Source organism: Uranotaenia lowii, chromosome 2 (genome assembly GCF_029784155.1).
Source record: "Uranotaenia lowii strain MFRU-FL chromosome 2, ASM2978415v1, whole genome shotgun sequence".
Taxonomy (NCBI): Eukaryota; Metazoa; Arthropoda; class Insecta; order Diptera; family Culicidae; genus Uranotaenia; species Uranotaenia lowii.
Genome location: NC_073692.1, coordinates 135,601,272 through 135,627,626, shown reverse-complemented (window position 1 = coordinate 135,627,626; position 26,355 = coordinate 135,601,272). Strand labels below are relative to the sequence as shown.

Below are 26,355 nucleotides of genomic sequence, written 5' to 3'. Positions count from 1 at the left end.
TAGCTTATAATTATTCGAAAAATTCTTCTCCCCCAACCACTCGAGTTAGTGAGGTATAGTAGTGTCCCAGACACAGAAATTTATTCATCTGTGTAATTTATGTTTAATTTATTCCAAACCTCACAAACGTAACGAGTAGAACTTTTGTTCGATGGATTCCACGACTTGTGCTCTTTGCCTCTTCGTAATTCGTCGTTTGTTAGAAGCACACGACGAGAGAAGTTCTGTGAGCTCTCCTTGATAGCATCGAGCGAGCGATTCCACGCATCGTTGCAGTTCTAGGTGAAGCACACGCGTCCGTCTGTTGATGCTTTATGGATTCCGCTCTCAGCGTCTTCTTCTAACTATTTAATCTCCTAGGTCCGGATGTTACGCTCCAGAGCTCATCCTCGGCTTAAATCCAGTAATCGCGAACCAAGTCAAGTGTTCTAAATTTTAGAAAATGCGAACCTCTAGCTTAGTATAGCTGTAAACTATGAATGCTCACGCCAAAGCTTGATAGCGGTCGGACAATCTCGCTTAAATTGGGTGCGAAACGGTATTCTTGACTTGAGTGTCTGCTATTGCTTGCTCGTTCCTGAGTCGGTTGAGGGCATTGCTACCCATCGCTGCCGAATTCTCTCGGGCGCGCTCGCTTATCCAAGCGTGGAAAATTTGAACCCGTAGATGGGTTGACGTTGAGCGATGGCCTGTGTCTGGAATTGAGCCAAGGAAATTGAGCAGACGCACTGCTGCTGCTAGCTGATCTGGGGGGTCAGTCTCTGATCCACTTTGTGGTGAAGAGGAAAAAAGATCTGAGAAGCGTGAAGACGAAGATCGGCGAAGAAAGGGCAGTCTAATTGCAGGGTCGCTCAAGTGGCGAAGGTTGTTAGCTTAAAGGTTTTTTTTTCCTGGGGGAGAAAAGTATTGGAATTTGGTACTTGAAAGTCGATCAAAATTCAAATTATTAATCCTTAAAAAAAACCAAACCTTATTGATCGTGTAAGAAAGACCTTTTCTGACTGTTAACGAAAGAAAAATTCTCTCCGAAGACACAAGACAAACAACACCGGGCGCAACGAGGTCTCAATTGAATCGTTGATTTGAGGCTGCTGCTTCTTGTCTTCTAGAAGCAGAAGCAACAGGGCTTGATCAAAGATGAAAGCACCGAATGAAGAAAAATTGATGGTTGCTTCTCAAGTTTTTTTCCCTTTCTTCAGCTGTCAGCTCCACTGTTTTTTTTTTTAATTTTTGGGGAAAGAAGGAGGAATGAATTGATCTCTCATCTTCTGGGGATTTTTTGGGATCTTTTGTTTGCGGAGAAAGATCGATCGCTGAAGGCGGCGATCGGCGGCTTCTCGTTTTTGATAGTAGCAGGAAGAACTGTGGCCATATGGCCGTCTTCGTCGATGCTCTCGAAGCCGATGGGAACTAATGCTGGATTATTTAGCGCGAAGGGTTTACACAAAAGGGTGTTGAATGGCGATTATTGGATGAATGTCTGCTTTTTTGTGGTATGAGTTTATTTTGTTTATCTTTCTCTTCAAAACAGACTTCCTAATAATGGGTTAACAAGCTCTTTCAAGCCATTTTCATGCTAAGGATTTTGTTCGGTGGATGTTTTCCTGTTTGGATTCGTGAGTGTAGTTTTTGCGGCTATAAATAGACAAACCTACTTTGTAGGTTGGAAAAAACCTACAAAGTTGGCTTGATGTGTTTTACAAATGTTTAGCTCCAAGACTACACTACGATTGAAAGAATCACTCCAAAAATCAAAACATCCAACATCAAGCAGCATATCAGAGCCACTTGAAGTCCGTTGGCCGGATCAATCAGCCAGGAATTTCTAAATTGCCCATCGATCTAAAACAAATGGAGAAATCTCCATCGAAAACCCAAGAAGGCCCAAAAGATCATCAACACTCGGGAGGGGTCGTCAATTATTCATCGATCGTTTTCTCCCCCAGCTCCCCAGATGATGACTTAGGCATATCTCCTCGGTTTGTAAGCTATATTGGAAATTCTAAGGCTCTAGACCTGAAGATTCGAAAATAGGCTTCTAAACTCCCCGATCGCCATCGATTTTCTTCAATCATCAACTTTTCTCTAAGCTTCTTACCGCTTCATACCATTTAACCTCGTGCGATCAGCCTCCCAACAGGAGGGGATCAATTATTCGTTCGAAAATGAACTCTTGAAGTAGGGAAAAAACAAAGGTAATTATTAAAAAATTCCATTCTGACTCGTTTTTTCCAGCAGCGTTCAGCTTTCGGATGCTGAGAGGAGTTTTTTTTTGTTTTGCCTCACTTCATCGTTCTGGACTCCCGTCATTGATGATTTAACATCTTGAAAAGAACTTAGGGGGAAAGCTAGAAACGAAGCAGTAAATCTATTTTTACCTCGGAGCATAAGTGTTCTACTGATTGAGGAAACAAACTGTGGAATCGCAAAGCGATTCAAGATTATCCGGTGGGATTAGTATCTCCCTTGAAGTGACTCCGTTCCAAAGGGACTTTTAAAAACAAATCTAAACTTTGTGGTGATTTTCGACCAGGGTTTTTAGAGTCATTTTGTCTAAATGAAGCGTCTGCCCGGGCAGTTAAATTTGTTTCGTAATTACTTTGAAGAGGGAAGCTATTACGCACCTTTTGGCTGCTCGGAGGCGCCTCGACGATGATAATTGTCTCTAGAGACTGTGCGGGTGGGCTCGGCGAATGAAAATGACCCTACCCAACCTAAGCACCTACAAAGTATTAAAAGACTGCCGTGCGCTTACAATTTACGATAATTAGTACAATTTTCAACAAATCATAAGCTAACCTCGCCTTGAGAAAGGCGAGCAAGCTTATTTTGACTATTTTCTCCAACCTTCCGTCGAAACGATCAATTAAAAGTTAACCTTATGAAAGCGCGATCACTCATTGTTGCGTCCGTCGTTAACCTTTGCTTCGGTTACTTAACCTTGCCGTTGCGATCCGCGAGGCGTAGAGTTGCAAAACGACGCTTTTCCATTTTAAATAAGGGGGGTTGATGAGCACAAAAACAACCCGAGCGCGTTTGGAGAAGAATAATTAGCTTTCAATTGAAGGTTGCATGATCAATAAAACGTAGTTTATGCTGTGGAAAAATTTCTGTTTTATAAGATCGTTTTACTATGACTAGTTGGAATGTTGCGGGATCACTGGAAGATCCAAACGGCATGCGTATGAATTTGTAAATGGCTCTTATACCCATTCGATACAGATTTCTTTATAAAAATAAAAAAATCACAATTTCAAATTTAAAATTTTAACAATTTTGACAATTTTGACTATTTGGACAATTTTGAAAATTTTGACAAATTATGACAATTTTGACAATTTTGACAATTTTAACAATTTTGACAATTTTGACAATTTTAACAATTTTGACAATTTTGACAATTTTGACAATTTTGACAATATTGACAATTTTGACAATTTTGACAATTTTGACAATTTTGACAATTTTGACAATTTTGACAATTTTGACAATTTTGGCAATTTTGACAATTTTGACAATTTTGACAATTTTGACAATTTTGACAATTTTGACAATTTTGACAATTTTGACAATTTTGACAATTTTGACAATTTTGACAATTTTGACAATTTTGACAATTTCGAGAATTTTGACAATTTTGACAATTTTGACAATTTTGACAATTTTGACAATTTTGACAATTTTGACAATTTTGACAATTTTGACAATTTTTAGAATTTTTACAATTTTGACAATTTTGACAATTTTGACAATTTTGACAATTTTGACAATTTTGACAATTTTGACAATTTTGACAATTTTGGCAATTTTGACAATTTTGACAATTTTGACCTGTTGTGGCCATGAAAAGCCATAGGACTGTAGGACGGAGGGACCTTGGCAAAACTACCACTGCTTGCCTTTTCCCCCTCAGGGATAAGGCTTTGACAACCCCAGGTGGTTGCCAAACAGTGGACCGCAGACTGTTTGCCTGGGGGCCAAGGCCGGGACAATGTGAGCGCTCGGGAAAACTACCACTGATGGTCCGCTCCCCTCGTGGGATTGGACCTGAAGAGACAACCACGCATGGTTGTCCCATCAGTGGAGGCAGGTCCTCATGACGCTGCCTGGCGGCCGAGGCTCGGGGAGATCTCGATCGCCTGGTTGACCGAGATCCAAACTCTTTCTGGATGGGGCTCTGAAAAGAGCCGATTGTGGCAGCTGGACCCGGGAGCAAGGCGACGGAGCGAAGCAGCGGAAGAAAGCACAAGACACTCTTTCTTTACATTTTTATATTTTCTCGTTCTTATCACTATTTACACTTCCGCATTGACGGTTTGGCGGTTTAATTACGACTGACTCACGGCGCATCAAAGAATGCGCCCTTAAATAGGCTTACGAGCAAGCACACAAGCACGTGCTCGCGCCAGATGGAACCGCCTAGAACATTCCAGGCGCAAACATCTCGCTTTCAGTGAGAGCAACCGTTTCGCTCTCTCGATGCGTTGCTCTTGCGTCTATTCTCATTTCTCAGTCCGCTTGTCGGACTGAACAGACCATTTTGACAATTTTGACAATTTTGACAATTTCGACAATTTTGACAATTTTGACAATTTTGACAATTTTGACAATTTTGAAAATTTTGATAGTTTTGATAATTTTGACAATTTTGATAGTTTTGATAATTTTGACAATTTTGACAATTTTGACAATTTTGACAATTTTGACAATTTTGACCATTTTGACAATTTGGACAATTTTGACAATTTTGACAATTTTGTCAATTTTTACAATTTTGACAATTCGACATTTTTGTCAACTTTGACAATTTTGACAATTTTTGATGATTTCGACAATTTTCAATGGAAAACACCTCTTCAATATGGGTGCATGGGGAAATTTGTAAGATAGTGTATCTATCATCAGTAGGAAAATAGCTGGAGTATTGGAATACCCAAAAGGTATGCGTACAAAATTGGCTTTTGCACCTAATGATCCTCTACTTAATCGCTGTTTTAGCAGCATGGGTGCACGGTTTATTCTGAATGTTCAAAAACTGCTGCTTAAGATCCACTATTTCAACTTAAGGTGACAAAAATCCAAAATAATAGGAATAAAGAGAAGGGGTCCAAGATGACACCCTTGAGGTTCGTCAAAACTGTGAAAATCCGATTCATTCAACTGTTCAGTTTTTAACCAACCGATCAACTTTTATTCAAATTGTGATACGCAACTGAAAGCTTTATCAACGTCTTGCGATCGATCTTCAGAAGACCAAAAAAAGCCGAAAGTTTCTCACCGTTGAGGCGCGCATTCTCCCTGTGATCAATTTGTCCAACATTTATCTGACACAGTGTCCCAAATTGACCGTTCATCGAAACCAATGGGCAATTGGACCCAAAACATACCTACCGTTTACGAATTTGACCCATTATACAATCTAACACCGTAAAACCCAACGACCACTTACATGCGACGAACAACGATCGCACAACGGGGTTTTATGTCATCAAATCAAACCGACCCATCATTTAAATTGAGAGAAAAAAAAAAACAAAACAACACACTCGCCCATACAAAACGGCACGGCTAGGCTCATCTTACCGCTACAATCTAGGAATTAATCTGGTAGCAGCATCCATTCCATCTGCCGGGGGTTTCAGTTGCAACTACCCGAAACTCATTCCCCACAAACAAACGGCACCAGTTACTCATCATCAATCTACATTTCAATCGAGGCGGCTACCTCATCAGCTGTGTTGCCGCCGTTCGTCGTATTTGTGTCCAAAAAACGCTTCTTGAAACCCCCACCCGAGTTGGAGAAGCTCGCGAAGATGATCTGTTACTTGAAGTCCCCCTGTCATTTCGAGCTGAGCGAAATAAGCGACAATTGTGCTCCTCTTAAATCTTAGGTCTAGCTTCCAGCCGTAATCCAGCATCATCTAATCGCCGGTTGCTGGTCGGCCTCTTCCAGACCGGAGGAGTATGAATGTAAATTATAAATTGAAACTTCCTGTCCTGCTGAGTGTGTGGATTCCCGAAGGTAAAACCGGGAACCGCCATTTGTCTTCCATCTTCAAAAGAGGACGGCGGGCAGCTCCAATCCATCAACCGGGGGGCCACCACGGGCATTCCGAAATCCGTTCGGCGATCACTTTTTTTGTTTGGTCTAGGTCAGTCTACCGCCCTAGAGAAGGTCCGGCATCCCCGGGCAAACGGGAAGCCAATTATTGATGATGATCGTAAAGTAGGAGACTTCTTACAATGATGCCAATGACGGTGGTGATGATGATGATAATAATTACAACCTTCGAAAAGCATACGTGTTGGTACGTGTTTTTCGAATGCGCCCCGAGATTTGGAAGATTTAGAAGGTCATTCTCGGTGGGTCCGACCGGGTTTTTTTTCTATCGTTTGGATTTATGTTCCCTAAGAAGAATAAGGGAAACCGAATGAGAGAAAAATAGACGGTAGAAGGAATGCGAAATGGTTTTCTAGCTAGCCGCGGTCCGGCAAACGGATCTGGCTCTAAATTGCCATTCCTCCAGCAGATGGATGAACTGGATAAACGGAGATGAGTCTATGCGTATGTATGTATAGCATTAGGTGGTCGGTAGCCTCCTCAGGGAACTGTGTTCTCCGACTTCCTGGAGGTTGGACGATTGGACCATTCGAACATGCTCGGATGGTAATTAATACTAATGGGCTACATGATTCCGAATTCCTCAACCGTGACTCAACTAAGACTCACATGGTTCGGGGTTATTTTTTCTGTAAAATTTGGCTCCATTCAGAAGCTTCCCTTTTCTATGCGAAAAATATATGTTTGAATATCACGTCTCTGTAAGACGACAAAACGGAAACTTACATCGCACAATTTGTGGTCAACGAGCTTGCCGTACAAAAGCGTCAGGACTCGGTGATTAATGTCCTTCGATTAGAATAGCTCATTATTGTCCCATTATTTACAAGTATGTGTAACCGCAACCGGGCGAGCTGTAACACGTTTTCGGGAACCTTGCCTCATCGGCACACACAAGACCGAAAAATAATGGCGCTCCTCCACCGTCGTTGCGTTATGATTTATGAATTCCGGTTTGAAAACTTTGCCCAAAGTACAACGGTCGCCATGTGTGCTCTGCTTAAACTCAGAGACAAAGAGACAATAGAATGTGATTAGGCTCTTTTTCGGGACGAAACCTTTGAAAGGATTCACCCGAACCAAATTTGTTACAAAAGAGCAGACCGGGGAAGTTTAATTTCCAAAAACGGTTTATAAATTCCGATCCACAGATCTATGATTCGCCCTAACCTTCGTTTTTATCAGAGCCAGCTCTGGGAACGGGTTAAGAGGGAAGCTGCTGCCCGAAAAATTTCGCACCCAGTCTCTCAGTTCCGGAAGTTTAGCGTCGTAGTCGTGGTCTGTAGGAGATAGTTGGAGAAAAAGAAAGAGCGCGGGACCAAAAAAAAACCCAATCCAAACCATCACCGGATGCAGGGCGCAAATTTATTGTTCTGTGAAATTTTATTCGACCCGATTTGCTTCGGTCGTTGGGCCGGAGGTTTTGTTCGGAAGATTCCGTTTCCAAAATGGTTGGGAGGATGGGTGCTTTCGAATTATTATTTTTTTGTTTGGAATCCGTCTCTCGTTATGAGTTTTCGATTATTATTGAATGCGCCTCCGGCCTTGTCCCGTGAATTCGTTCGTTTGGGTGAAGGTAGTTTTTGGCGAAAAATTTAAATATTCGCCAAACCGATCGCGACTCGCGTTGGCTTAATCCAGGTCATTGAGTAATGCCATCCGGCATGTGGAGGAAGCTTTTAGTTTTCTTTGGATAGTCTAATTAATTTTAAGAAGAATTTTAATTGATAATTTTTTTTTTTTTAATAAAAAAAACTGTATGACAATCATAAGCCGGAAGCAGCCTTTCATTTTCCCTACAAAAAAGAGACTTCATTTATCATTAAACGGGAAGTTCATTCCTTCATCGATTGGGAGCCAATAAAAATGCTAAAGCCCTCTAAAGTTTCTAGCAGCATCATTAACAATCACAGCTCTTATCGGATTAACAACATTCTGGGCGTGGGGACACACCGAAAAAAAAATTAACAAAAAAAGAGACGAAACTTCCTGTCTGTTTCACACCTTATCCGGTGATGATGGTACGTGATAGTTCAAACAATGCAGCGGAACAACCCGAACGCATCATCATAATTCTCATTTTCAGCGTCCTGGAGGACCTTCTTGTGTGGCACAATTATCGGTTTGCGTCCTCCTTCTTTCGAGAACCATTTGGGTGCGGGTTCCTCCCAGATTTTTTTTTATCCCTTTCGCTTCCCTTTTTTCTCGATCGAACCGATGCTGGTTGAAAATCCTGTCAGAGTTCATCAATCAGGATCAAATCTTTAAACGGGAAATTATCGATTAGTTGTTTCCTTAAAAAAAAGAACTTTTTAAGAATAAATACACTGAAAAATTTTGGAAAAAGATAATGGTTAAAAAAGTTCTTCGAATAGTGTTCATCAGCTTTAAAGTGCAATCCAAGAAGTTAAGCTAGAGACCATAAATTCGAAGGAAACCATTGATGCAGCAGGAAATCGGCAAAAAGAGCTGTTACATTTTACACTTGATGCAGCTTTTTTGGCTGCAAAAAGCTAACCCAGAAGAACCTGAATCGGTAAAAGACCAAACAAAACACATTGTTTTCCGATAGCCCCCACTTTCAGCAGTAAGTATGAGAAATGGAATCACCCTTTTTTGGGCTTTACCTCCCTTGGAAAAAAGGTAAACTCGATGTAGGTTCTAGCAGAAACTTGCCGACGAAGGATTTTCGCTTCAAGTGTATAACCAACCAAAGCTTTTTGCTGGCCGGTCTGGTTTGTTTGGATTTCTGCTGAAAGGCGAATTTACGAGCTGTGCTAAGAACTGGCAAACCAGAGAGAGAGAGAAAGTGTAGGTAATCTAGTTTCTAGTAGCAGCGGCAGCGTTGATTGTGATTAATAGCCGTTTCGGAAAGTTATTTACATCCTGCAAAGGAAACGGGAGCTTACGAGTTATGAGCTCTCTCTTCTACTGTTGTTGGGAACTGAAAGGATTCATACTTTAAGTTTTGTTGTCCAGGTACAAAACTGATGCTCGGATGAAGTTTCTCTATTTATGGGAATTTTATACGATTTTTTGAAGCATTTGGAATTTTAAAGCATGCCTTTTGGTTTACTTAACGACCCATCCACCTTCCAACTTGTTTTGGTCATGTTGACTTTGAAAGTTTAAATTATTTTTTCTTCTTTTTGCAAGCTGAAGGCTTGAATGCATGTTTTTTGGAACGAAACTTATCCTCGACTGAAACCTGAACTTTATCTTAGATGATGAGATTTTTTACTAATTTTTTAAAGCATTTGAATTTTAAAGCATCACTTTTGGCTTATTATTCACACCCACTACTTTTCAACTAGTAATGGCCATATCAACTTTTAATACTTAAATTCTTGCTACTTAACTTTACAAGGGCAACGATAAGCTTCTTCAAACGGTGATAAACAACTACACCAAAATTAACAGCCCCAAAAATGAAAATTACACGCCTAAACAGTTTGAAACCGGGATTCCAACAGTTCATTTTTTAAAGATTCCCAATTAACCTCATTTTCTTCCCTTTAACCCTTTTTGCAAACAAGCTAAACCTTCATCATATTCCATACGCCTTCTTTTGTCAATCTTCCCAGCCACCCCTTTATCGTATGGTGTTCCAACTTCGGATAAACTCTTTTTTTAGACGCCCACACCCCTTTTCCTCGAGACGATTTCCCAAAGAACGAAACTGGGACGAAAATCGTTGAAGGATGTTTGAGCGAAAAAAAACCTTCTTTTCGTACGACACGGGTTTAAAAAACCGGAAACTCCGATCCGATGACAATGGGATTTATTTTCCGATTCAATCATAATTTTGGGAACCGAAACCCAATTTTGCCCCGATAAACTGTATCTATACATTTTGCAGCAGCAGCACCACCATATTTTTCGGTTCATCCCACGCATTTTTTTTTCGCCGCCGTTCGCTTTTCACTTACTTGAAGCGGTTTTTCCTTCGAGAAAGCGTCAGCCCCGGAAAAAGGTTCAGAAATTCTCGAACAGCAACGGCAGTTTGGTTCTAATTTCCGATGCTACCGGATCCTTAAAGATTTGGTGCGCGGAGAAATTGTATTACCCCGAATCGTCGTCAGTCGCAAAATCCTGCACAGCTTGTTTACTCAGTTTGTTTAGTTTGAAAATAGCTCGAACGAACGAAAATGGTGAAAAAAAAAGAACGCAAGGCGCCAGTTGTTTCAGCGACGATTAAATGCCTTCCGCCTTATCGGGGGTTTACCAGAAACAAAAAAAAAACACGGAAAAGTGAAAATTTCACTTCCTTGTTTTAACCGGCTAGAACGTCAAACATCACGTGACAGTAGCACATTTTTTTCTTCCATTTTCTACAACTAGTACGAGATACTAGAAATTTGCGGTTTCCTCGCTAAGGAAGATAAATGGGGCGTGTAAAGTTGTGGCGCGTGTTTGGCTGTTCCTTCGGGAAGGAAATAAATCCAGGTCCCACCATCCATCCATCGGTTGGTTTCCCGGAGCTCTCGTGGGAAAATCGAGCCTTGTTTTTGGGGGCTGTGCTCGATTTTCGTGTCCTGTCAACGAGCTAGTCAATCAACTAGAACTAGGAAACAGTCGGATCTATCGGGTTGAATTACGATGCTGTTAGCTAGTCGTCCCGGTGAAGGATGGGCCCTGTCGGGGCTGTCGAAATCAGCCACGTTGTCTCGGTTGAAATTTGGCGTCTTAATGGAGTCGCTCTCCCCATGGGAGTGGATTGTGACGAAAGGGTTTCAAGCAGTTTAAATAGTTTAGGCTGATTGGCTGCGAAATGTGCTGGAAAAAAATTGGGTGTTTCTCTCACTTTTAGCATCCAAGGACTAGAGCATCTTAGGACTAGAGCATCTTAGGACTAGAGCATCTTAGGACTAGAGCATCTTAGGACTAGAGCATCCAAGGACTAGAGCATCTTAGGACTAGAGCATCTTAGGACTAGAGCATCTTAGGACTAGAGCATCTTAGGACTAGAGCATCTTAGGACTAGAGCATCTTAGGACTAGAGCATCCAAGGACTAGAGCATCTTAGGACTAGAGCATCTTAGGGCTAGAGAATCTTAGGACTAGAGAATCTTAGGACAAGAGCATCTTAGGACTAGAGCACCATAGGTGTAGAGCATCTTAGGACTAGAGCATCCTAAAACTAGAGCACCTTAGGAGTAGAGCATCTTAGGACTAAAGACTCTTAGAACTAGAGCAGCTATGGACTAGAGCATCTTAGGACTAGAGCATCTTAGGACTAGAGCATCTTAGGACTAGAGCATCTTAGGGCTAGAGCATCTTAGGACTAGAGCATCTTAGGATTAGAGCATCTTAGAACTAGAGTATCTCAGGAATTGATCATCTTAGAACTAGAGTATCTCAAGACAAGAGCATCTTAGGACTAGAGAATCTAAGGACTAGAGCATCTTAGAACTAAAGCATCTTAGGACTAAGGCATCTCAAGACTAGAGCATCTTAGAACTAATGCATCTTAGGACTAGAGAATCTTAGGACTAGAGCATCTTAGGACTAGAGTATCTCAGGAATTGATCATCTTAGAACTAGAGTATCTCAAGACTAGAGCATCTTAGGACTAGAGCATCTTAGGACTAGAGCATCTTAGGACTAGTGCATCTTAGGACTAGAGCATCTTAGGACTTGAGCATCTTAGGACTAGAACTTCTTAGGACTAGAGCATCTTAGGACTAGAGCATCTTGAGGATATAACATCTTGATCCTATAGTATCATCAGGAACATGTCGAAGCTATAGGGACTTTTAGGTAAAGACATCTTGAGGCAATAGCATCTTAGGACTAGAGCATCTTAGGACTAGAGAATCTTAAGACTAGAGCATCTTAGGACTAGAGCATCCTAGGACTAGAGCTTCTTAGGACTAGAGTATCTCAGGACTAGAGCATCTTAGGACTGAAGCATCTTTGGAATGGAGCATCTTAGGGCTATTGCTTCTTGGGACTAGTGCATCTTAGGACTAGAGCATCTCAGAACTAGAGCATCTCAGGACTAGAGCATCTCAGGACTACAGCATCTTAGGACTAGAGAGTATTTCAGGACCAAAGCATCTAAGGACTAGAGAATTTTAGGTCTAGAGCATCTAAGGACTAGAGCGTCTTAGGACTAGAGCATCCAAGGACTAGAGCATTTTGAGGCATCTTGATTCTATAGTATCATCAAGAACATCTATAGGAACTTTTAGGCCAAGGCGTCTTGAGGATTTAGCATTTTGAGGTTAAAGGATCTTGAGGCTATAGCATCTTGAGGCATTAGCATTTCAAGGTAATAGGGTCTTGAGGCAACAGCATCCTGAGTCTATAACATTATTTCGCTAAAGCATCTTGGGACTAGACGATCTTGAGGCTATAGCATCTTGATCCTATAGTATCATCAGGAACATTATGAAGCTATAGGAACTTTAAAGCCAAAGCTTCTTGAGTCTGTAGCATTTTGAGGTTAAAGGAGCTTGAGGCTATAGAATCTCATGACTCAAGCATCTTGGGACTAGAGCATTTGGAAGCTAAAGCATCTTGATTCTATAGTATCAACAGGAACATCTTGAAACTATAAGAACTTTTAGGCCAAGGCTTCTTGAGGCTATAGCGTTTTGAGGTTATAGGAGCTTGAGGCTATAGCATCTTTAGGCTATGGCATCTTGAAGCTATAGCATCTTGATCCTATTTTATCACTAGGAACATCTTGAAGCTACAGGAACTTTTAGGCCAAGGCATCTCGAGGCTATAGCATTTTCAAATTATAGGATCTTGGGACCCTTTAGTCTTATAGGGCCTTGACGCTAAAGCATCTTGGGACTAGAGCATATTGAGGCTATAGCATCTTGATACTATAGTATCAACAGGAACATCTTGAAGCCATAGGAACTTTTAGGTCAGGTTAGGCTTCTCGAGGCTATTGCATTTTGAGGTTATAAGATCTTGAGACTATAGGGTCTTCAGGCTATGAGATCTTGAGACTGGAAAGTTTTAAGTCGACAGCTCTTGAGGCTATAGCGTCTTGAAGCTATAGCATGTTGAGGCTTTAATGTTTGAGGTTATAGTGCTTGAGGCTATAGTATCTTGAGGCTAAAGCATCTTCAAGCTAAGGCTTCTTGAGGCTTTTAGATCTTGAGACTAAAGTCTATAGAGTCTTGGGGCTATAGTATTTTGAGGCTATTACATAATGTTGTTATACGGTCTTGAGGCTGTATTATCTTGAGGCTAAAGGATCTTAAGGCTAAAGGATTTTAAGTCTTACACATATCGAGGCAAAGAACTTTAAATTCGAAAGCATCCCTTTTGGTTTTGTAATGGCCCCTGCCATCTTTCAATGTATGCTAGTAATATCGATTCTTAAAACAGAATTTTATCCATCTCAACTTCAGAAGGACCGAAAATAACACCGTAATTGGTGAATTTTTCACAGTACTTTGTGACTGACAAAATAATTTTCTCGACAATAAAATTTTAAACAAAAGTGTTTAATCTCAACCAAGCTTACCGAATGAAGTCATAAAATTGGGCACCCTCAGCAGTAATGACCCCCTCGTGTTAAACGGTAAATATAAAATCAAACTGGAGCCCAGTTCCAATGACCGGTTCCAAGGGCTAAATGGAGTCGCGTAATGTTCCCAGCGATAGAGAGCAAAAAAAACGCAAACTAGGCAGCTACCTATATATGTTGCATTCCGCTTAGCTTGACGCTTCGCCGAAAAAAAAAAACGCGTCAACTGACTGATGGACAATCTCAAACAACTCGAGCCGCCAACCAAATGACCCAACTGAACAATGTAAATGGATGGCAAATTATTCATTCTCAAAGCTTTGTTGTTTTTTTTTTCAAATATATTTTGCTGCGATATTCAAAATTTTCTTCGCCTTCGCTGAAGGCTTTTGTTTCGGTGGAAATTTTCTGCTTCGAAGGTATTTTATTGTTGGGTTCTGCTGAAGAAATCATTCTTCTTTCATCCAGTAGCTGAGCGACAATTCGTCAAAGTTGCTGCATGCAGCAACGCGGATCACAATTAGCATAAGCACCGACTACAAGTATGGCTGCTAGAACACCGCTAGAGCGGAAATCAGAGGTGCCAGGTGTACTGATAAATCAGGTTTTGTCCTGATTTTTTGGAAAACCGTCCTGATATTTTAATTTGTTTTAATTCGTCCTGATTTTTGAATTTTTTTTAGAAATTTACTGAATTGTTCTGATTTTAAATGGTGTTTTTCCATATAAACTGCAGGCCAGCCAAGATTTTACTCGCCTCAGTGCATAAATTAAGGCGTCTGCATGTATTTAGCCTTTATTTATGCAATTCAAGCAGAATTTGTGGTGTACTGAAAAATCCTGATTTTTTTCACATTTTTTGAGAGACATTCAGCCTTCGGCTGGGTCGTCTCTCTGATTTTTTTCTTCATGTTGTCCTGATTTTTGAAAAAAAAAAAACCACCTGGCATCCCTGCCGGAAATGCAGCTGTTCTGTGTGACAGAACAGAAGTATTATAATCGCAATCAGTGCCTTTAGCATAAGCATAAGCAGCTAGATCCTGTTAGTCGTCTCACTTAGCCTGATTGATGCAAATTGCTATGCATACACACACAAACACGGAGGACGACGGGAGAATTAAATTCACATCACTTGTAGAGTTGCAACGGCATCGAGACGCTCGCTCGCTCGTTCTGACATGGGGCTGATGATGATAATTGCTTATGCAAACCAACCGCAGAAGCTCCGCCGTCTTCGGTATCAGCAATGTTTTGAGGGCAAGTAGAAGGCCCGAGGAAGCGCCAAGTTACATCAGGAACGATTAGTTGAAATTCCATATGCTTACCGGGTGCCATCATCAACTTGTCGCCGCGTAAGAGTCGAGCTCCAGAAGTCAGCTTTGTGATATGACGATGAGGACGATGGGAAAAACTTACTTTCCTACTGTGTTCAGTTCAGCTCCGCTCAACTTTAAGAACAGAAACTGACGAACGAAGTCACTTACAAATTTTGAATTTTTTTTTCGGTGACACGAATGAACGCTGAATTAATTATTCATATTCCACACATACTCGGAGACAATCAAGCAGACAGACAGACGAAGAAGCAATTACTCTTTCCTTGATGGGGCGCACATAAATTCATCAATTTCTTTCGGCTGTACCGGCGTCATCTTTTTTCTGGTGGATTACTTTCAAAAGTTTCCGGGAACTTATCGCTGCTAAAAACCTAAGGGCTGTGTGGATGAAAGGCGTTATGAAGAGCTGTGGAATGAGTAATGGGTACTTTTATCGTCCATTTGAAGAATGATGAACCGACGTTTAAAATTTTGTTTTGAAAAAAAGTCTCAATTTGCGCCTAAAGTTTTGCTCTATTTCATAAGTTGGTATCAGAGGCATTTTTAAACGCCTGAATACAGGCAATAATCAATTTTTTGTTCCTAATCAACACACCTGAATGGAAATGTTTATCATTCATTTAACAGTTTTAAAATCTTGTCAAACACCTTCCACGAGATAGAAGAAGAAAAATAACTGGACTGATCAGTTCAGCTTGACTCCTAATAACTGTCATTCAACCGTTCGAACTCATTCAAAAAACTGACCCGAATGGAATGCATTTACGCAACACACGTCAGATATCGCACCTCAATCAAATCGGGGTTTGCCTCCACGAACAGCGGGAGATGTTCGGTCGATCGGATATCAATTAAACAAATTTCATTCACATCTTTTGGAAACGGGCGAGTTCATCAGCCGCCTAGCCCGAGGAACTGATAAGCGGGTGCACGCGAACTATGTTCGTTCACCACACCGATAGGTTGTTAACGTCTCAATTTCCGCTGCTCTTTACACCCATCTGTCAAAATAGGATCGAGGCTTCTTTTTATGGACTTTCCCCAAAATACTTGTGTTCCTAGGGCTTATGGGGATCAACTAAGGTTGGAGAAAAAGGGAAAAAAATTAAATCATTCTAATATCTCTCGGACCGGTCATAAAAGCCCAATTTTTACAACTCAATATATCGTTTTGGATTTGGAATGATGACGGACCACCTTCGAAGAGTCGATTCGTCACGGGACAGCGCGGAGTTTTTGCTTTTCTTTTCTCTCTCTGTCTCTGGAGATGATGAACCCCAAATTGGATGAAACGCTCCGACGCCTGTAAACACAATTATCAACGGGCTGTCACTGCCGGATTTGGATGATGATGACGAGTTGAGCTGGTTTTGGGCTGGACGTTCATCTCTCGTCCTTGTCGTCGTCCATCGACGAGAAGGATAACGAAGGGTTGATGGCTTTGTGTTTGAGAGTCTGTCGCTCTAAGGTGCGATCCGGTTCGAAGGACCACTCAGGTGGAAAATTGAGCAACATGTCGCTTTTACTGTTGAAGAGGGGGATAATTTCTTTAACAAGGACTCGGGTCCTGTTTGAAGTTGCTTTCGCTGACGGATTGAGTAAAGTGTAAGAGTTTAGCCGAATTTAACGCTCAATTGGCATCGTAAATCAGCCCTCCCGGGGGAGGGAAGGTGACAGTTTCAATCAATCACAGAGCCCGGATTGATGGCTGCCCACCCGCCAAAATCGGATTCCGGGGGTTCTTTTGCTTGACGTGCTCGATTGTTGGGACCGGAGGTAATTCAACCGATTTGCTTCCCAACTGGAAAACGCAATCAGAATGCGGTTATCTTTCGGTGTCCGTCAATTTGAAAGAAACGTGCTTTCGCTGCTAGCTGCTAGGAAAATTGTACCAATTGATTAAATTGGTGACAAAACATGTGTGAATCGATAGACTTAGAATCAACAAACAAACGACTGATTGATAACGATTGAGGCTCGCTATTTGAGCTTTCTCATTATCACAAACGCGCCTGAATGAGGGCAATCAAAACAATTACTTGTATTGACAGTTGCCTTTTCGTTGACTGATGAGTTTCACTCGATGGTTTGCCAAGTTGTCGACAATGTTCGAGTACATACTGATACTTCAAACAAATCGGGCAATGTCCCCCTGGGAGAGAGGAAGAACACCGTTGTTCTCACAAAGCGGTAACATATCTGGTGCTGCAGCAACTAATTGTTAATAAGTACACGGGCCGAACGAGAAGGGAAGTCCCAATCAATACGGCTCTTTGTGGTCCCCGGGTTACAACAAGCAACCAGACTTCCGTTCTCGGATGCATTTCAAGCCACCACAACACACCGCTTCTGTAACGGAATGTAAACAACAGAGAGACAGAACGAAACATGCCGCACAGCAGTACAGAGCGGACGGAATATTAAACTATCGGATCGAACACAAAAAAAAACATCGGGTAAAATTTTCATAAACTCAATCTCACTTCTAAACCCAAAACAGAAAGAAAGAAAAAAAAATGATTTGATTATGCCGGTGGCGTGTCGGTTTATGTATTTCGGGTGTTGGCTGTTATGGGTGTTGATTTTCATTGAATCCGAGCACTATTTCCGGTAGTGAAGAACAGCAACGCAACGCAACACGCATCACGGATCTGCTGATGGTAGCGGTGAATGTTGTGAAGGGAGATTTTATTATTTTTCCTCCGGTGTCTCTCTGCGATGGAACCACAACATCGCTTGCGCTTTTTTCATGTTAACTCAACTCTCGGTAAACAGAGAACGACGACGACGATCGAGGGGTCGTCGAGGATCCGGTGTGGGGTTTTTGACAGAGTTCGGTACCCAGGGCAGGCAGGAAACTCCCTTTCGGCGGATGTCGGAAGGGCGAATGGAGTTAATTAAATTGTTGAACTGGTCTGAAACAAGCGGAAAAAATTGACGCACAATTCACGTGTTGGTTCCCGGTTCAGTTTTTTCTTGCGTTCTTAAGACGATGACGATGGCGACAACTCGCAAACGGTAAGTGCAATAAACAAAAACGGTCATAAATATCAATAAAATGTGCTGCTGCATCAGAGGCTGCACCGCCTTTGTTCAAGAGATGAAGAACGGGGACGCGTGTGTCTTCTTAATTGTGGACGATCACCGTTGATAACCCTTTCCGGTTTAGTACGAATGAGATAAACACAGGACGTGGAGGCATGGCGCGGAGGTACCAATTTAAAATGGTTCACATTTTTATTGTCATCATTCGCGCTGCCAGCTTCCTCCCGTTTTCCGTTTAATGGTTCTCTCGAATGGTGGCCGGACGATTCTGGTGAAAAGTGACAGGAAAACGCAGAAAAAACACACATACTCGGAGCTTCCTCTCGAGCACATTCGCTCTGATTCCATCATTCTTGCCCCTGTAAGGCGGCAAGCTTCTATGCTGCCGTTGGCATAGTTGGCGTGCGACATATGCCCTGATCGACTCCGCGAAGCGCAACGCTCTTGAAACTGGAAACTGGTTCTTCGATACTTACGAGAGTAGTGCCTTTGCCCATTGACGCGTAGCGCGTCATCGTCTGCCTGCCTTCATCGGAATGTGCCATTTGCGCGATTTCGCCGAGACGAGAGCTGTGAAGGCCAACAACAAGACCCTTCGGAAAACGGGATCAGCAGCAGCTTATTATGCATCGCTGAGTTCTGAGGTTGCGTTGCGACTTTGAAGCGACAACCAGAGAAACAGATTGTGACCCATCTGCTAAGGGGCTGACTGAAATAGGCAAACAGGTGGAACTAATTTGCACAGGATGTCAACCGGTTTCGAGACAGAAAACCGGGACGTCGACGATGCTCTCCAGCAATCAGATAAGCGCGGGACCATCGTCGTCATCTCGTAGTCGCGGAATGACCTGGAATGCGCCCCATCAATATCCAACTCATTAGCACTGCTGCCAGGCAAAAGTTGAACCATTTAAAAAAAAAGCAGTTCAATCGAAACCCAAAGGAAAAAGTTCACCCTAGATAGAAAAAAAACATCTCCCGGTACCATGTGAGACGAATGGCAGCTCAAAACTTTTTTCCCATTTGTTACCCTGTCCATTACACGAAACTTTTCTTTACTCTGGAAAGGAAATCCTCCGGTTGAAGGAAAAAAAACCTTCAACCAATAAAAAAGCGGATGTCCTTTGCACCCCGGAATAGTAGTTAAGCTAGGAGAAAAAGACAGGAACGAAAAACTAATCCAAACATACGCTGCTGGCTTCATACACAGGAAGCGCCCAAATGCAAACGAATAACAAACGAAGGAACAGCAAACAGGGACAAAAAAATCTAGGAATCCTTATTGCACCCAAAGTAAAAGTAAAATAAAAAATCCGAAACCGAAAAAGAAGTGCCCGTTCTGTACCGGTCCATGTGTTTCGCCTCCGTTTTTTTTTTCACTGGCTCATCGAAATTGACATAAGCTCGAATAGTTTTTGAACTCCTACTCTAGTTTGGAATGGAAGACGAGACGACACAAGGCAGAGGTCACGTCCAGATTAAATTTTCGCCGTTTTTTTTTCCCTTAGATTGGAGGAACAAAATCTGGTGAATTAGTTTTTTTTTTCGGTACATTTTGTTTCAACGAGGTTTCATGTAGAAGTGATGTAAATGTGACTCAGTTTAGATCACTTTATTGATATAACATGACTTTTGATGACCGCTCTCTTGATTTGGAACAGTTTTTTTCTGTATTTTTTTATACTTTGATAAAATCCGATAATGCGAATCAGCTCCGAGATCGATCAGAGCTTTGAAACGCTTTTGGTCAAGAATTTTATCGAACAAAACTGGTCAATTTTGACTCAACATTATGACCTTCCAGCTGGGTGTCAGGTGGTTTTGTCAAAAATTAGGACAACGCAAAGAAAAAAAAAACCAGGATTATTCAGGACACCTATGAATTCATGAGAAAAAAATGCAACTCTGCGTAGATTGCATGAATAAAGGCGAAAGACGAGTGCTGTAAACGCCTTAATTTATGCAACAGACATGAGCAGCTTCTTGGCTGGCCTGTACCATTGAAATATCATCTGAACCGAAGATTATCATCGGTTAAAACGAGTTTTACTTTTTTATTACTGATCTCATAGTTCAATTACAAATTCAATAATATTGAGATATTTTTTTAAAAAAAAAGCCAGGATAATTCAAGACATTTTAATGACAAATTTTGAAAACTCAGGACAATTTGAGAGTTTTTGAAAAATCAGGACGATTTCGAAAATCAGGACAAATTATGATAAATCAGGACACCTGGCATCGTCTAGTCACTATAACAGTACTTATTACATAAGCGATAGCTATTTGTCAACCGGGAAAGTACTCATTTCTCAATAAGTATTCCGATAAGTCTACTCATTTCTATCTGCCAACACTGCGGTGCTATTGTTAACCACAGTTTAAGGAGGATGATGTAAATGTAAATGATGATGTAAATCATCAGCAATGTTTTGGTTCTGCTGCAATCGGCAGCAGTCTTCAAGCGGTAGATCGGGAAGATCAGTTCCGAATTCCACAACTGGATCCGAAACAAAACGGTGAGTTTCAACAGATTGTATATCGTTTTGTTCATCAAGCTCTGTCAGAGTGTCAATGATATCGTTTTGTTTTCAAGCAATCGAGCTGGGGTCTTTAAAATCGGACAGATTTTGACAAATTTCGAAACTTTTTAGCACATTTTTTGGTATATCCTATTGAGATAAGACTCCGGAGTCCGAATAATATAACCGGAGAGGAATAATATAACCGAACAGACCAGGATAAATCCAATTTATCGTGCAAACTTGATGCTAAGATTCCGGTCAAAAGTAGGACCGAAATCGGTCCGATTTCGGACCGGTTTTGTAACAATCTGCATCGATTTACAATTTTAATAGATTTGTACGGACGATTAAGTTCAACCATATTGAAACAATTTGCAGCCAACACGTGTTACGTTTAGCAGCCAAATTGATTCAAGAAAAATTAAATTTAAACGATGCCTCAATTATTATCAGTTTTTTTCTGCTATTTCAAAAGCTCGTCGAATCATAATTGATTTCCCTCTCACACAGTAAACGGTTTCGTCATGATTGGACACAACAATCAAACGTCTCCGTTGCATCTTTATATCTATCGTTCCGAAGAAAGCAATTAGATCAAATTATTGCGCCATCACAACACTAGACAATCGCCTTCGTCGCCTCACCTTTTCCCCATGGAACAACCTATGGAGAAAGAGGAAAGGGTCGAAGTAACTCTCCAATCGATCCGTGGAGCATTCCATTGTTTTCGAACCAACCAACCCAAGTTATAACACCCTCCTCAATGGGGGGCGCCATCATTAAAGAGGAAGTGTGGCACCACCTAGTGGCAGCATCTCACAACAACCGTAGCAGCAGCATCAGCAAACACGTCAAGCTGGTGGACTAATTTGAATCTATCATATTTGTTTTCCGCCAGCCATCGTCTCTTCGGTAATTTTTTACCTAGACGTCAGGGTTGTGTTTGGTGGGGGTCCACCTTACCCCTAAATAGTGGGAAATCTCCAAAGGGTAGTGCCTAACCTAGACGATTTATATTGTCTCTTCGCTGGGCTGCAAAACAACGACTCGTTTTGTCGATCTAGTTGGCTGTTGTGATGCTTCTCTCTGGGTGGGGTGCTGTGCTTTGTTTCAACGTGATTTACCAGTCTACTGCGTTTACATCATCCTCATCTCGAATGGGTAACAAGCAGTTGAAGTTGTTGTTTGGCGTTCCACCGCGCCGCGGCCATCTTTGTTTTGAGTTTTGACTAGCGTGTCCGTCTCACCCCGCCTAGGAAATTTATCCATTCCAGTCGGCGAGTTTTCCCAGCGAGCCCAAACAATAGTTTCGAATGACCTCGGATTCAATGAGTTGCAATTTCATAAACACTCAAGAACCGAGACGACGACGACCGATGGGGGCCCCACGCTCGGCTAAAGTTTCTCAATTACTTATGTAGATCCCAACAACGGTTTGGAACAATTTTTCGCGGATTTGCTATACCGTGGACACACAATCGCATCAAAACCGCGAAGAATTTTCCCACATAAATTAGCATAAGTGCGCTTAAAGTTTATCAAAAGTCGTCATAGCGCAACGGTTTTTGTTTTCATTGGTGCTTATTTTTGTCCAAGTGTGTTTATTTTTTTTCTGGTTAAACAAAGGCGACATCTACCGGAAGGTTTGCGAAACACTCCTGGTAGTAGTAAAAGTGGCACAGCAAAACGCAAAAACAGAACCTGTCACCCGAGCTTTTGGAGGTTAGGTAACTGTGTTTTCCGGTAACCGAACGGCACGGCGCGGCCCAAAACAATTGAGGAAGCTGTGCGTCGTGTTCCCAAAAACGTAATCCAGCGCACAAATTGCGTGTTCGTCGCTCGCTTGGGCCCGGGCGCCATTGTCGTCGAGAGCTCCGGTGTCGGGCTACATTACGCGACATTAAAATTAATTAAAATACTTCATCATCATGAGATCTCTGGGGTGCTTTCTTCCTTCTCCGGTCTGGGGTCTGGGGAGCGGGATTTCAATTATTGCCCGTTCGTATAAGACTAGGAGGTTGTGCATCATTCCATCTCTAATGTGTGTGCCCCCATCCACAGCGTTTGGTGACGCATTTTTCTTTCTTCCCAAGATGCTGCCTTCTTTGTGGTTTGATTTTGTTGCTGCTGGCGTGCGTGGAGCAGAAAAAAAAACATAACACAAAGATACATTTTCGTTGACAGCTTCGAGAAAAGCACTTGGCTGATCTGGCGGTCCGGCTAAGCTCGAATAGCTTCTTTATGAGCCACATTCCTTCGGAGGTCCATTTCCGAAATCTCCTCAGAAGAAAGCGAGTTTCTCAGAACGAATGCAGCAGATTCTTTCGGGCGTTTAGTGTTTTTTTTTTCTAGATTGGAATGCGTTGTCGTAACATTATTCTATCCGAGAAACGATATCCCCGGTTGTCCCCTGGGAACTTCTGGGATCATCTCCCCAAAATAAGAAATAATGGAAGAGAAAACCCGAGAGAAAAAAAAAAATAAACTAAAACATGCATCAGCGCCATGCGTCGTCATCTTCCTACGTAGGTGTAGTGCGGCGACCCAGGCGTTTCCAATTCATGAAATTAAAAACCCGTCTGGCTACGTTTACAAACGACCTTTGAAGGAATGCTGCCTAGACTAGCTAGACGAAATCTGAATCAACACACCTCGCGCGGGTCCCGCGGTTCGGAGCACAGTTCATTAGTGAATGGACCTCCCCGCCGAAATAAATCTCCCACACCGGCTTTAGTTAGGCTGGCTGGCCGGGACGGGAAGAATGCGTCCGGCCTTTCGAGACGATTTGAAGCTAGTTGATGGTGCGATCTCGCTCGTAAAAAAAGACTTAAGCCAAGGTCCGAGTAAGAAGCAAAGAAATTTCGGGTAAATAGATGTTTCCTCCCGGACTAGTTGGGATCACATTCTTTTCCCCGCACATTCGTGACCCCTAAAGCTGATCTGCCCCATTCACAACCTTTCGCTAGAGAGCTAGAGAACATGAATGGGGAGTTTGGGAATCATCATCACCGTTTGAACATGTTTTGACAACCGGAGGCCTAGCGGTTTCAAGTTTCGGGAACAATTCGTTGGAAATATTTTTGTTACTGTTTTTTTTTCTCGTTGGGAAACGCATCCGTTCGGATGTTTTTTTTCCTGGTTAATCTCTCGGAATTGTGCGCTGGGGTCGTTAATTTGCATAGAATTTCTGCTGCCAAGAGGAGAGGGGTTCCCGCCGTGAGTTTTTTTTTTCGGTATTTAAATGTATGTTGTGGTTGTTGCGGTTCAGTCACCTTCCTTCCTGGCTTCAGCTCGGCTTCGAAATTGACCCAGATCAGATGTAGGAAATTTTTGTGAATGTCACTGCCGGACACAGGACATTCGATTACGGTGAGAAGGCGAAGCTGCGGTTTTTGAATCAGTCTTTCGAAGCACTCTTCTAGGCCTTGAAATTATTCGCTTGGTTCGGAATTTGGACACCGGAACTGGGTTCTAATTGTAATCCGGATTAAAGGTTGGCTCTCGGATCTGATTGTTGATGTAAATAATTGAGCTCCAGTTCGACAGTTTGTGTTATTCAATGGTTTTGATTGCTTTTAATCAGATTTAAAATAAATAACGTCCTTCGGGTTTTTTATTCGTTGAAATTGACACTTGGCGTATGTTTATTTTTGCATACTCACAGGCGCATTTTTTTAAGCTTGTTGACGGATTAATTTTTTCTGCTTTTTATAACAAAACAGTGAGGAAAATTATCAATTAATCAACCTAAATGAACATAAATCAAACTTAGACGACAAAAGTTGAATGACATTCTAGGTCACTTTTGGTCAATCAAAGCCCTTAATTAACGCTATTTTAGCTTTCTGCATCTGCAGCTCTACTTTAAGGTTGAATTAAATCTCTTTTATTTGACCAAAGATATGTTTTCATATTTTTTTTCCATAAGTAAACTTGTAACGTTACTCGGTAATGCATTTTTATTTTGTTTTTCCGAAAGTCATGTCAAACATAAACTAATTGAGCATTTCTAACGTTTTTTCGTAGTCATCTTTCCTCCGATAAAAGTTTATCGATATCACACGTACATCAAACGTCAACAAAAATTAAAAAATCTGAAGAAAACTTCATAAACTTTTTCTCTGTAGCTCATGATTCTGTGACGAAAATTAGCTCAAATATTATGAAATCATTGATTTTCGTTTAATTTCGGCAACCCCATCTCTACTTTCAAATCATATGTTTGCAGTAAAATTTCAATTGATCTGCTTGAAAAAAGGATTTTCTCATTTTTTACAATTTTTGGACAATAAAAGTATACAGTAGAACCCCGGTAATCCGAGGTAGACGGGAGCAGGACTTCCCCGGATTACAACGATATACATCGACAAACCCCATATTTTTTGTTATGGTATTGCATATCATCCAGGCGCATGGCCTGGTGAATGCAAAGATTATTTTGTGCTATTTAATCGACGTTTTCAGCAAATTCAGATGGTACATCTTGAATCACAACTTAACATCGATTTTTTTTATAAAAATGTTGACTCGGATAACGCGGAATCTCGGATAAGGGGGGTTCTACTGTATAATGATTTGCATACCTTCAGGCGCAATCGATACAGTCTAGCATTTTTGTCAACTTCGTTTAAATTTAATAGGAAAATCAATCTGGACTAAAAGCATAATTTTACCATGTTATGCCATCAGTACCAACTACATTTACTGTTTTCCTGTTCAAGATTCGAGCTTGTCTTTCTCAGTTAAGATTTATTGACATTCCGAATCGCCTTTGAAACGCAATACAGTCATTTGACAACCCCCGAATAGACGTCCATTATTTGAGCTCGCTCAATTTGCAGCTCAGCATTCGGAATCACATTTTTCCAACTGGACTTCAATTGATGGAAATGGACCACCTCATTTTGATGCAAATTCAGCAAGACGGGCTGCACCTGACCGATAAAGAGAATAAAAAAAAGAGCACCCCGGAAACGACAACCCAAAACTTGGCACCGAACACTTCCGGGGACAGGTCGGTAAGCTGTCCAGATGTCAACAGAACTCCGGGCTTCTTTCCGCTGCCAACAAAAGTATGACCCCAAAAAGCACCGGATCAAACATTCGGTGTCATTCTTTTTTTCCTGAGTTTCCATAGTCAGTGGAACCTCGAAGTTTTCTTCGGGACGAGCTGCTGCTCCAGTTTGTCGGTTGAGTGCACCCAAGCTATGTACGACTGTCTGTCTGCCGAGTTGTGTTTATCGGGAAGAAAACGACGAAACCCGCGCTCTCCATTCGCATTTCTGCCAAGGAAACTAAAGACCCTTGAGAAAGTGCAAGGTTGGTCGTCACTGGAGAGGTGTTTTATTTTTACCTTTTCACTGTCCTGGCCCTAAAGATTGGTGTGGGAAGCGAAATCAGCAGCTGAAGCTAAAAGGAATCGGTAGCCTGATGGTTCTCGGTTGCAGGTTTTGCTGTTGAAAGCTTGAAATGTAATAATGTGAGTGTGGCTCTGTGGGAATTTTTTCCGGGGTTTCCTTGTGGTCCGGGTTTTCGCACTTGTTCACATGTTCCTTCTGAAAGAATGTGCATTTTTCCCATGGTCGAGCATTTTTTTTTCTTCTTATGTTTCAGCAGGTTGCAACGGATGTTCCACTTTCCGCCATATGTTTCCAACTTCCGAGGAGAGTTGAGTGTCCTTCAAAAGGATCTGCACCCACGCAGTTTCGCATTACGCCTGGAAATAGAGTTGAATTTTGGAGATTCTTTTCTTAAGATTATAATTGGAAATACGCCAAAGTTCGTTTCACACTTCAGAAGGTTTTCTAACAATCATAACAGCCCCCTAGCAAAGTT

The 26,355-nt window shown here is 41.7% G+C and overlaps 1 protein-coding gene across 1 annotated transcript in view; it reads left to right on the top strand.

The window, feature by feature from the left end:
- LOC129747647 (uncharacterized) overlaps window positions 1-26,355 on the top strand; it is a 49,171-nt gene that overhangs the window by 1,766 nt on the left and 21,050 nt on the right. The gene's annotated exons all lie outside the window — the stretch shown is intronic.